The 11,996-nt window shown below is 44.5% G+C and overlaps 1 long non-coding RNA gene across 1 annotated transcript; it reads right to left on the reverse strand.

The window, feature by feature from the left end:
- Window positions 1-737: 737 nt before the first annotated feature.
- On the reverse strand, window positions 738-11,665 carry LOC144094972 (uncharacterized). Its single transcript, XR_013306639.1, has 3 exons — window positions 11,587-11,665; window positions 3,881-4,111; window positions 738-896 (listed from the first exon to the last, which is right to left on the reverse strand). It is a non-coding gene; the product is annotated as an uncharacterized LOC144094972 (long non-coding RNA).
- Between the last annotated feature and the right edge of the window lie 331 nt (window positions 11,666-11,996).

An 11,996-nucleotide genomic window follows, 5' to 3' on the forward strand; every position in this document is an offset into this window, starting at 1 on the left:
CATACGTTCCACTTGAGACCGCGCAATATGTCCATCATTCGTTTAAATGTGGCGGGAGCATTACAGAGGCTGCATGGCATCACGGGGAATTAATAGAGGCCGTCATGGGTGACGAATGCCGGTTCAGGACGGTTGAACTCAGCCAATGCCCTTATAAAAATTTCTTTAGACAGTCCATAGACTGTCTATGAACATTAGTCTAATAAGTCTATAGACTGTCTATAGACAAATCCTTTAGACCTGTCTTACACAATCTATAGATTTATGGCCATACACTTTTAGTAGGCTTTTGTCTATAGACAGTCCATAGACAAATGTCTACTGAAAGTAGATAGGTCCATAGACAGTCTATAGAAGATTTATAGATTTACGGCCATACACTTCCTATAAACTTCTGTACATAGACCGTCTATAGTCAAATGTCTACTGCAGATAGACACAGGTCTATAGGCAGTCTATAGATGATCTATAGACTTAGGCCATACACTTCCTGTAGATTTCTGTCTAGATAAAAATCTACTGGTCCAGTAGACATAGGTCTATAGACTGTCAATAGACATTCCACAGTTATGTGGCCTGGCAATGCTGTAGATATTTGTCTATAGACAGTCTATAGAGCTCTGTCTAAAAAAACCCTAATAGACCATTGTCTGCAGACTCCTATAGACAGTCTGCAACTGTTGAAAAAGGTCACCACACGGTCTTCACAAATGACATGACGATCAAGATACTTACAATATAGTTTATTTCCAAGCTATGCAGGCAAGGAATATGCAATACATGCATCATAAGAATGCACCACAAAAATAAATGTTGAAAGTAATGGTCCAAATATAGTTTCCTCAGAAGCAATCTAGGGACCTGTTTTCTGCAGTCAGTCATCCAGGCATGTTGACCTGTACAAAGGAAGAAAAAAAATAAGAGGAACTGAAAAGAAATTCCCACTCCATCTCTACAAATGTGCTTTACAACAGAAGGCATATATATCCTGGCTATCCCATTCAAGAAAGCTAGTCAATGTTTTGGTTAGGTTTCATGTGGCCCAAAAACCCAAGGTGACTCAGGCTATGAGAGGCGCTGTAGTGAAAGGTTGCGGAGTAATTTCGGCCACCTGCGGTTTCTTACCGGCTACTGACATTGCATAGAACACAGGCCCCTAGCATTTTGTCTCTATCAAAACGCGACAGGCTAGACCAGGATTGAACCTGCACATTTAGGTTGTAGTAGTAGTACAGTTTAGTTGCGACAAAAAATATACAAAATTTGTCCTGGGTGAGAAGGCTAATGGCATTTTTGCCTGATGAGGCCATCCCAGCCCTGACAGCAGTGGCAACCACTATAGGCATATTCGAACACATTTGCAGTACAGTACATCGTACAACAACCAATATGTATGCAAGCACACAAAACAAAACAAATGGACAACCCTGAGGACTGTTTGCATGCTTCTGTATATGGAAAAAAAAAGGTTTACAGATTCCCGAATACTATTTACACGTACAACACACCCAAATATCATCCATGACACAAAAGAAATTCTTTGACTTATTATTCCATTAGGTACATATGTCTTAGTGTTTTCTTTAGGTAGTGATGGGTAGATTGATAATTCAAAGATGGCTGGATATTGATTCAATAAATTTGCTATTTTCATACATAATCTCACATCACCATAGTTGGTGCGAGATCGGGGCACCTGTACTTTATCTTCTCTAAGGAGATGTGGAGTGTTTCTTTTTGTATTGAACCGCAATATTTGAACGGAGTAACATATACTGGCGCACGATTTCCAGAAATAACATATTTTAATAGCTTACTGATCTCTAGTATGTCATAGATCTTAAAGTATAGCAAGCAATGTTCTATTTTTGGAATTTTCGAATACCACACATTGAGTGCTTTTGCAGAAGGTGCAGCTAATCAACGTTTCTTTGTGTTGTGTCTGACGATACCAGGGAGCAGTATGTTAAACGTGAATGAAAGAGAGCATAGTAAGTTTGTTGCTTCACTGGCAACCTGTTTAATATGCCAAAAACACGTTACGTTTAATTCGGAGAGCTTCCGTGTGCGAATTCCAGAAAAACGTTTCATGAAAGAAACACCTGGAAAGCAAATCCTCTTACACTGGTTGATAATGTTATTCCTGAACTTTAATTTGAACTCACAATCTTTTTTGCTACCTTTAGGCATGAAAATCAGGTATTCCATCTTGTTTATCTTTAGGTCTAGTTTATTAAATGTTAACCAAAAGTCTAAATAGTGAAGCCATTCATTTGCTTCCCTGTAAACGAAGCTTTTATTGCAACCTGAAAAAAAATACATTAGTGTCATCTGCATGTAATACCATTTCAGAGCAGCCTGGGTGTTTACAATATCACTCATATATATCAAGAATACTATGGGGCCTAGAATGGATCCCTATGGAACTCAGTATTTGATTGTGCCTCGATCAGAGTCGGTGCTCTTTATTGTGGTGTATTGCTCCCTGCAAATTAAGCAGCTTTCCATCAGGGCATGTGCTGTACCTTGGATTCCATAGAACGGTAGCTTTATTAATAATATATCATGATGGCCATAATCAAAGGCTTTCCTGAAATCTAGAAATAAACCCAAAGTAAGCTTTCAATTCTTAATGTTGTCAAGAATTTTCTGCTTAATATAAAGTAAAGCAGTTTCAGTTGCCTTATTCTTTCTGAATCCAAACTGCTTGTTTACTATCAAGTTATGCAGAGTGAGGAAATCGACAATTCTTTCGTTCATTATGTGTTCAGCAACTTTTGAAAAGACTTAAAGCACTGACATTGGTCTATAGTTGTTCAAGTCTTCAAAAGCACCACCTTTATGAATAGCTGGAACACGAGCAAGATTCATTTGGTTTGGAAATATCCCTACTTGAAGTATGCAGTTGCATATATGCGCAAGGACTGGAGTTATCAGTGCGGCTACAGCTTTCACGGGGGAAACTTTCACATCATCGTAGGCTGATGCATAGTTGTCCTTCAGCATCATGATTATGTTGAGGACTTCTTCAGCGTAAGTTGGAGTGAGAAATACAGCTTGAGGACATTGAACATTCATGTATTGTTCACATGATAATGTACCACGAATATTATTTTAGGCACCAACTTCTACAAAGTGCATGTCGAAAAGGTTTGCAATGTTTTCGTCAGTTCAGCCTTGTGTAGGTAATGCACAGCGGTAATGTCGTCTTGTGTAATAGCCTTAACTTGCAGCTTTTCTACAATCTCATTTACTTTGCTTAGCAAGTCCACATCCTGGGTTTCAGTCAATATATGAAGCTCTAGAGTTAGAAAGCAACTACACCACTCCAAATCATCTAGGTCCTGCTTCAGCTGAGTTATATCACTATCTAAATTGTTAGATTCCAGCCCTTCAACTCATTTCGTTAGTTGTTTTGTAGTTTTTTTCTTGAACAGTCAGGTGGTTCTGAAAGTCGTCAAACTTATCAGAGACCAACTGCATTTGCGTCTCAAGTGCATCAAACTTTTTTGCAAAGGCAAAAGAGCATCAAGCTTCGTTTCAGTCTGCAGTAATCTGAGTATCACGTCGGAATCATGCTGCGGATTTTCTGTGATGCTTGTGCCCTTGTGGTTGCCTCGACAAGTCACATATCCATGCTTTCTTTCTAGCTTCGTGCTTAGCATTGAAAGATTCTTCTGTTATTCCCGCACATGCACCACGATGAAAATTAAATTTGCACTCTGAGCATGTTGCAAAGATGCTATCAGTGAGTGGAAGACGGCAAGCACAACGAGCTTAGTACGCTCAGATCTTTTCCAAAAAACCCAGCCACTTAGGAGCAGCGCCGACAAAAAAGGAAAACAAAATCACATTCAGTGAGGCATAATTATGCACAAACCTGCAAAAAGGCAGAGACGGTTACATGATGCTCGCAGTTACGGTCACCCCAGCCAAGTGGGGTCCCAGTGCAAGGGATATTCTTTTATAGCCCACAGTGAACCGTTGATGCTGTGCCGGATTTCCGGGTGACACCGACGACCACGCCTTCCTGGTCCGCTGCTCCAGACTACCGTGCGTCTTCAGGGCACGTGCGATGACCAGTGAGATGTATGGCTGCACAGTGGTTAATCTGCACAAAGGCAGAGACGGTTATGTGATGGTCGCAGTTATCGTCGCTACTTTGCAGTGGTGACGATAACTTGACGTAACTTTTCATAACATAACTGATGACTTGGCATAACTTGAGCACCTGAAGAACACGATAACCACTGAGCCATCGCGCCGGATTCATTATTTCAATAAATATGCATGACAAATTCTATGTGGCTGTCATAAAACATAACTAATATCCACATTCTGTGCAGCACACTACCTCTACACTAAATACCTACTGCGAATACTGACCTCTGCATATATTCCCTTTACATTAATTGGAATATAATACTTAGAAAACTTGTCCCACTTATCATTGACTCGCTACGAGCTGTTGAGAATGTTGCTCCATAAAACGTACATTCAGTAGTGCTCCTTGCAAAAGAATCCCAACTGGAGAATATTCAAGCATTTATTCTTATACACGCTATTGAACAAGTGCTTCAAAATCCCGAAATACCCTGCACGAAGCCTGGTACGTACGCCGATACTGAAACGGGCACAAGCCATGCAAAACCTACCAGGCAAACTGCGAACCAGTTCATCACGGTTTTGCGCCCACAACTTGAAACACTAAGACGAAACAGCATACTCATACACTAGAGTGCGCTCTTTGGAACAAGCGGGTTACAGCGCTTCCATGCCGTGCTCATTATCCAGAAAAACTAAAACAGCACATAGTGGCTGCATCAGCGCCATTTCAGAACCATACGTGAGCTTCAGACAACAAGCTCATTATTGTAAGGGTGAAATACCATCTCAAATTCAGTTAAGTTTTTTCTTCAAGTGCAGCCCGGACAGAGCAGTAAAAAGGAGACTAGTAGTTCAGTAGTGCAAACTGCTGGGCTAGTTGGTTCATATTGCATAGAAAAGGAACCAGCGAAAATAGACGCAAGACAAGAACAAAGGAGGCACACACCACAACGCTGGACTTACAACTGGTGTATTGCGATGAAAATCGCTCATTTTAAAGGAATTTCCTGCCTGCGCACCCACCCTACAGACAATACACTTCGCGCACCACATGATGACATGCCTACTATAACGATAAAAACTTGTACTCCTTTTCAGTGATAATCACAGACGGCTCGCTGACGCATTTCTGCTTATTCTTTCTGATCATGAATGCCTCCAATAGCTCACGCTCACGTTTAGATTTCCCCCGCCCGATAATGCTGGCAATGTGAAAACTAGGAGAACATTTGCAGTCCTTTACATGTACGGCTAGATTGCTGCCTGTGCCTGTGCCCAAAGTTGTGCGATGTTGCCTCAGGCGCTCATTTAAGCATGCTCCAGTTTGGCCTATGTAGATTTTCCCGCATGACAATGGGATTGAATACACCACGCCCACTGCGCATGTGGTGAACATAGTCTGGTGTTTCGTGTTGCACACACCAGTTCTGCGCATGTCTGCAAAGGTTTGGGCGCACAAACCGGACAGTTTGCAAGGAGCAGAAAATGCCATAGTGACACCAAACTTCTGAGCCACTTTTTTCAGACCATGTGACGTCTTGTGGAAGTAAGGCATGACTTCCAACTTTCTTGTTGGCACTTCTACTGGCCTGGCATCCTTTGAAGATAACTTCAGTTTTTTCCCCAAAGATTCCGCCACCGCCAGCAAAACCGAGGGAGGAAACCCAGAACATTGTAGCCGTTCAACCTGCTCCGCCAGACTTTGCTGCATCACATGAGGGCAACTCTTCTTTAAGGCATTCAAAAAACATAAGTTTGCAATGCTGCGCTTCACTAACTTTGAATGGGCCGAATCATACGGCAACAGTGCCTTCTTAGACCTGGGCGCATATTTCCAGCACACGTGTTGATTGGGTAAAAAAGTCAATTCTAAATCCAGGAACCTAATGGTCTTGTCAGAAGGAATCTCATGCGTAAAAACCAAGTTCTTAGAACAAGTGCTAAAAATATTTAAAATCTGGTCTGCCACAAGGGTGAACTGGTCAGTTTCGGTTAAGTTCAAAATTACTAAAAAATCGTCAACATATCTAAAAACCCCTTACAACACGTGTGTCGTTTAGAGATCTTTGTAGCATCGAGTCAAACTTTGCTAAAAATATGTTGCACAGCACCGGCGCAACACAGGAGCCGATACAGATTCCATGCTTTTGCACGACATACTCATCTTCATGCTGTGCTATCGTAGAATTCAAGTACACTTTTAAAAGTTCGAGAAAGGACTCTAAAGTGATGCCACACTTATTCTGGAAGGAAATTGTCCCAGATCTTTCAATGAATTCGCGCACAGCAACAAAAAGTTCGTCATGGGGCACAGAATAAAACAAGTCCACAATGTCCACCGAGAAGGCTGCATTAGCGTCGGGGAAACCGCGATTGAGGCACTCCACCAGGCTCATCGAACCCTGCACAACAAAAGGATCCGCAGGCACCAGGCCCTCGAAGGAACACTTTAGGTAGTTTGAAATCACTTTTTGCCATGAACCTTCTTCCGTGACGATCGCCCTGAAAGGGTTGTCAGGCTTATGTGTCTTTGCTGTGAAGAACACACGCAGGGAGTCTTGCTGGCATTTACGAACTTGCTTCTCAATGCTGCCCAAATTCAACCTATTGAGAAGCCTTAAGGCCAACGCCTTGGCCTTGCGCGGTTTTACTTCTGCCTTTTTGAAGTTCTTTTCTATAGCTTCGGCCGCTTTCGTCTTAAAAAGGGAAGAGGGAAGCACCGCGAACCCACCTTCCTTGTCAGCTTGAAGGAGACTGAGGCCTTCTTGTTGGAAGTGGGCGACCAAAGGGCGCAGATCCCTGCTTGGTTGACGTCGGCCCGTCCAGGTTCTCATGAGACAGTCAACACCCTCTGAGACGCAACGAGCTTTCTCCTCAAAAGGGGCCTTGTCAGCCACTCTGTGAACCACTGCCAGAAGCTCGTGCTTGCGGGACCTTGGTTCAAGGGAGAACTTAGGTCCGCGCTTCAGGATGTCGTCGAAAACTGAGGGAAGAGTGGCTTCGCCCAGGTACGTGACAGCTGTACCAGTTGCTTTTTGTACCCTTTTCCTGGGCAGAAATCGCCGAAAGTCATTCCAGTAGGCTTCAGTGAGTAGTGAAGCGAGACGAAGATGCTCCCGAAGCCTACTTGCAGCCGCCCAAGGTTTTCCGGCTTGAAGGCACATAAGTCGCATCCATTCCCTCAAGTGTCGGACCTGTCGGTAGAGCTCCGATTTCAAGATTTTGCAAACACGCTTCCAGTGTCCTGTAGAAGGTTGCAGAGGTCCGAAAAGCTGGCAGACTTCTAATGGTGGGATTCCGCACTTCAGTCCATGTGACAGCGCTCGTGCCTTGCAAGTAGTGAGAACAATAGCGTTGATGCAGGAAGATAAACCATCAGTAGATGTACGAAGACACATAAAAGAGCCCGGTGTAGAAGAATAGTAGTTCAGTAGTGCAAACTGCTGGGCTAGTTGGTTCATATTGCATAGAAAAGGAACCAGCGAAAATAGACGCAAGACAAGAACAAAGGAGGCACACACCACAACGCTGGACTTACAACTGGTGTATTGCGATGAAAATCGCTCATTTTAAAGGAATTTCCTGCCTGCGCACCCACCCTACAGACAATACACTTCGCGCACCACATGATGACATGCCTACTATAACGATAAAAACTTGTACTCCTTTTCAGTGATAATCACAGACGGCTCGCTGACGCATTTCTGCTTATTCTTTCTGATCATGAATGCCTCCAATAGCTCACGCTCACGTTTAGATTTCCCCCGCCCGATAATGCTGGCAATGTGAAAACTAGGAGAACATTTGCAGTCCTTTACATGTACGGCTAGATTGCTGCCTGTGCCTGTGCCCTTTCCTTTCCTTTAAAATTCCTTTAAAATGAGCGATTTTCATCGCAATACACCAGTTGTAAGTCCAGCGTTGTGGTGTGTGCCTCCTTTGTTCTTGTCTTGCGTCTATTTTCGCTGGTTCCTTTTCTATGCAATATGAACCAACTAGCCCAGCAGTTTGCACTACTGAACTACTATTCTTCTACACCGGGCTCTTTTATGTGTCTTCGTACATCTACTGATGGTTTATCTTCCTGCATCAACGCTATTGTTCTCACTACTTGCAAGGCACGAGCGCTGTCACATGGACTGAAGTGCGGAATCCCACCATTAGAAGTCTGCCAGCTTTTCGGACCTCTGCAACCTTCTACAGGACACTGGAAGCGTGTTTGCAAAATCTTGAAATCGGAGCTCTACCGACAGGTCCGACACTTGAGGGAATGGATGCGACTTATGTGCCTTCAAGCCGGAAAACCTTGGGCGGCTGCAAGTAGGCTTCGGGAGCATCTTCGTCTCGCTTCACTACTCACTGAAGCCTACTGGAATGACTTTCGGCGATTTCTGCCCAGGAAAAGGGTACAAAAAGCAACTGGTACAGCTGTCACGTACCTGGGCGAAGCCACTCTTCCCTCAGTTTTCGACGACATCCTGAAGCGCGGACCTAAGTTCTCCCTTGAACCAAGGTCCCGCAAGCACGAGCTTCTGGCAGTGGTTCACAGAGTGGCTGACAAGGCCCCTTTTGAGGAGAAAGCTCGTTGCGTCTCAGAGGGTGTTGACTGTCTCATGAGAACCTGGACGGGCCGACGTCAACCAAGCAGGGATCTGCGCCCTTTGGTCGCCCACTTCCAACAAGAAGGCCTCAGTCTCCTTCAAGCTGACAAGGAAGGTGGGTTCGCGGTGCTTCCCTCTTCCCTTTTTAAGACGAAAGCGGCCGAAGCTATAGAAAAGAACTTCAAAAAGGCAGAAGTAAAACCGCGCAAGGCCATGGCGTTGGCCTTAAGGCTTCTCAATAGGTTGAATTTGGGCAGCATTGAGAAGCAAGTTCGTAAATGCCAGCAAGACTCCCTGCGTGTGTTCTTCACAGCAAAGACACATAAGCCTGACAACCCTTTCAGGGCGATCGTCACGGAAGAAGGTTCATGGCAAAAAGTGATTTCAAACTACCTAAAGTGTTCCTTCGAGGGCCTGGTGCCTGCGGATCCTTTTGTTGTGCAGGGTTCGATGAGCCTGGTGGAGTGCCTCAATCGCGGTTTCCCCGACGCTAATGCAGCCTTCTCGGTGGACATTGTGGACTTGTTTTATTCTGTGCCCCATGACGAACTTTTTGTTGCTGTGCGCGAATTCATTGAAAGATCTGGGACAATTTCCTTCCAGAATAAGTGTGGCATCACTTTAGAGTCCTTTCTCGAACTTTTAAAAGTGTACTTGAATTCTACGATAGCACAGCATGAAGATGAGTATGTCGTGCAAAAGCATGGAATCTGTATCGGCTCCTGTGTTGCGCCGGTGCTGTGCAACATATTTTTAGCAAAGTTTGACTCGATGCTACAAAGATCTCTAAACGACACACGTGTTGTAAGGGTTTTTAGATATGTTGACGATTTTTTAGTAATTTTGAACTTAACCGAAACTGACCAGTTCACCCTTGTGGCAGACCAGATTTTAAATATTTTTAGCACTTGTTCTAAGAACTTGGTTTTTACGCATGAGATTCCTTCTGACAAGACCATTAGGTTCCTGGATTTAGAATTGACTTTTTTACCCAATCAACACGTGTGCTGGAAATATGCGCCCAGGTCTAAGAAGGCACTGTTGCCGTATGATTCGGCCCATTCAAAGTTAGTGAAGCGCAGCATTGCAAACTTATGTTTTTTGAATGCCTTAAAGAAGAGTTGCCCTCATGTGATGCAGCAAAGTCTGGCGGAGCAGGTTGAACGGCTACAATGTTCTGGGTTTCCTCCCTCGGTTTTGCTGGCGGTGGCGGAATCTTTGGGGAAAAAACTGAAGTTATCTTCAAAGGATGCCAGGCCAGTAGAAGTGCCAACAAGAAAGTTGGAAGTCATGCCTTACTTCCACAAGACTTCACATGGTCTGAAAAAAGTGGCTCAGAAGTTTGGTGTCACTATGGCATTTTCTGCTCCTTGCAAACTGTCCGGTTTGTGCGCCCAAACCTTTGCAGACATGCGCAGAACTGGTGTGTGCAACACGAAACACCAGACTATGTTCACCACATGCGCAGTGGGCGTGGTGTATTCAATCCCATTGTCATGCGGGAAAATCTACATAGGCCAAACTGGAGCATGCTTAAATGAGCGCCTGAGGCAACATCGCACAACTTTGGGCACAGGCACAGGCAGCAATCTAGCCGTACATGTAAAGGACTGCAAATGTTCTCCTAGTTTTCACATTGCCAGCATTATCGGGCGGGGGAAATCTAAACGTGAGCGTGAGCTATTGGAGGCATTCATGATCAGAAAGAATAAGCAGAAATGCGTCAGCGAGCCGTCTGTGATTATCACTGAAAAGGAGTACAAGTTTTTATCGTTATAGTAGGCATGTCATCATGTGGTGCGCGAAGTGTATTGTCTGTAGGGTGGGTGCGCAGGCAGGAAATTCCTTTAAAATGAGCGATTTTCATCGCAATACACCAGTTGTAAGTCCAGCGTTGTGGTGTGTGCCTCCTTTGTTCTTGTCTTGCGTCTATTTTCGCTGGTTCCTTTTCTATGTAAAAAGGAGACACTTGCATGCAGGTACCCTAACCAAACGCTGATAGAAAAATCAACGAAAGCAAGGAACACGCTCAAAGTAAAAATTATTTCATTGAAACAATTAACGTGTTCATCAAAAGGCGCAGCCATAATAAAACAGCGCGAGCAGAATTGCATTCGTGGCGCAAATAAGCGCCAAGTTACATTGGCGGTTTTGTAATGTAGCAGTCTGAAATCAGAAACCCATACTCTGCCTCTCGCACAGTTGGTACTGGAGAAATTTGTGCACGCGTAAGCGGGGTTCATGAACGAGCCTATCGGAACGAAATGTAAGCCATCTCTTGTCGAGGCGACCTTTACTCAGCTTTCGCAATGAATTGCCCGCAGGCCAGCGGGGGCGGCCAACCGCTCGGATAACAGGGATGGACGAATCGATACGAGTGCAACGAAAGGGGAGACCGGATGCAGCTCATAGGTTCTTCGCGGTGTTTGTACACGCTCGCCATTTGCGCCGGCAACCATCATTTTTTTTCAACCGTCACTCTATTAGCATTCCTCCACCGCCGCTTCAATAATACTTTGACAAACGCCTCTAACGCATAGTTTCATTTCGGCCTTCACTCACGGGCTAAGCGATATTTCTGGCTCTGCACCTACCTTTCGACACGGAAAAGCCAGTAGAGAGCTAGCGAGGAGGGCTTACCGTCCCGGGTTTCGCACCGAGTGCCTTTCCGCGCGTCAGGAAAGACATAGCGGCACAGACGTAAGCGCATTATTCGAGAACATGGCGGCTGCCGCTGCTCACACAAACGTGCTTACAAACGCCGCTTACAAACGTGGATTGGAAGTTTGTCGCTGCGCACATAATCTGCTCTGCACACACAGCACTGCTTAGAAAGGCTAAGGAGACCAAATGAATAAAAATAATCGTGTAGACTTACCGTAAGTGGACGATTAAGTTGAATTTCATTTGAAACGTAATCCATGAGAGAAAACGCCGCCGACGCCGACACACCGGCGCACACAGTTGTTTGCTGCCCGGATGATTTTCCGCCGCCTCCGGGCAAAATGGGTAAATAGTGAAACAGAAACCAATTTCACGGTCATGTCTATATTGGTTGCACTCTTGCCAAGTGTAGCTTGCTCTAGCATCCAAGAACACAAAGGGCCATTGGTTTAAAGCATAAATTCTCCACTTGCGATTTAAAAGCCTTATTGCTTTAGCGAAAACCAAAACCGAAACCTTACTACTTTGTCAATGTGCGCCGCATCTCCCATGGTATAATAAGTGGCGCCCTTTTCAAATAATTATAATTCTGCATAGCATAACGTCTTTTTGGCGTGTGCTCGT

The sequence above is a fragment of the Amblyomma americanum genome, chromosome 6 (assembly GCF_052857255.1).
Source record: "Amblyomma americanum isolate KBUSLIRL-KWMA chromosome 6, ASM5285725v1, whole genome shotgun sequence".
In the NCBI taxonomy this organism is placed as follows: Eukaryota; Metazoa; Arthropoda; class Arachnida; order Ixodida; family Ixodidae; genus Amblyomma; species Amblyomma americanum.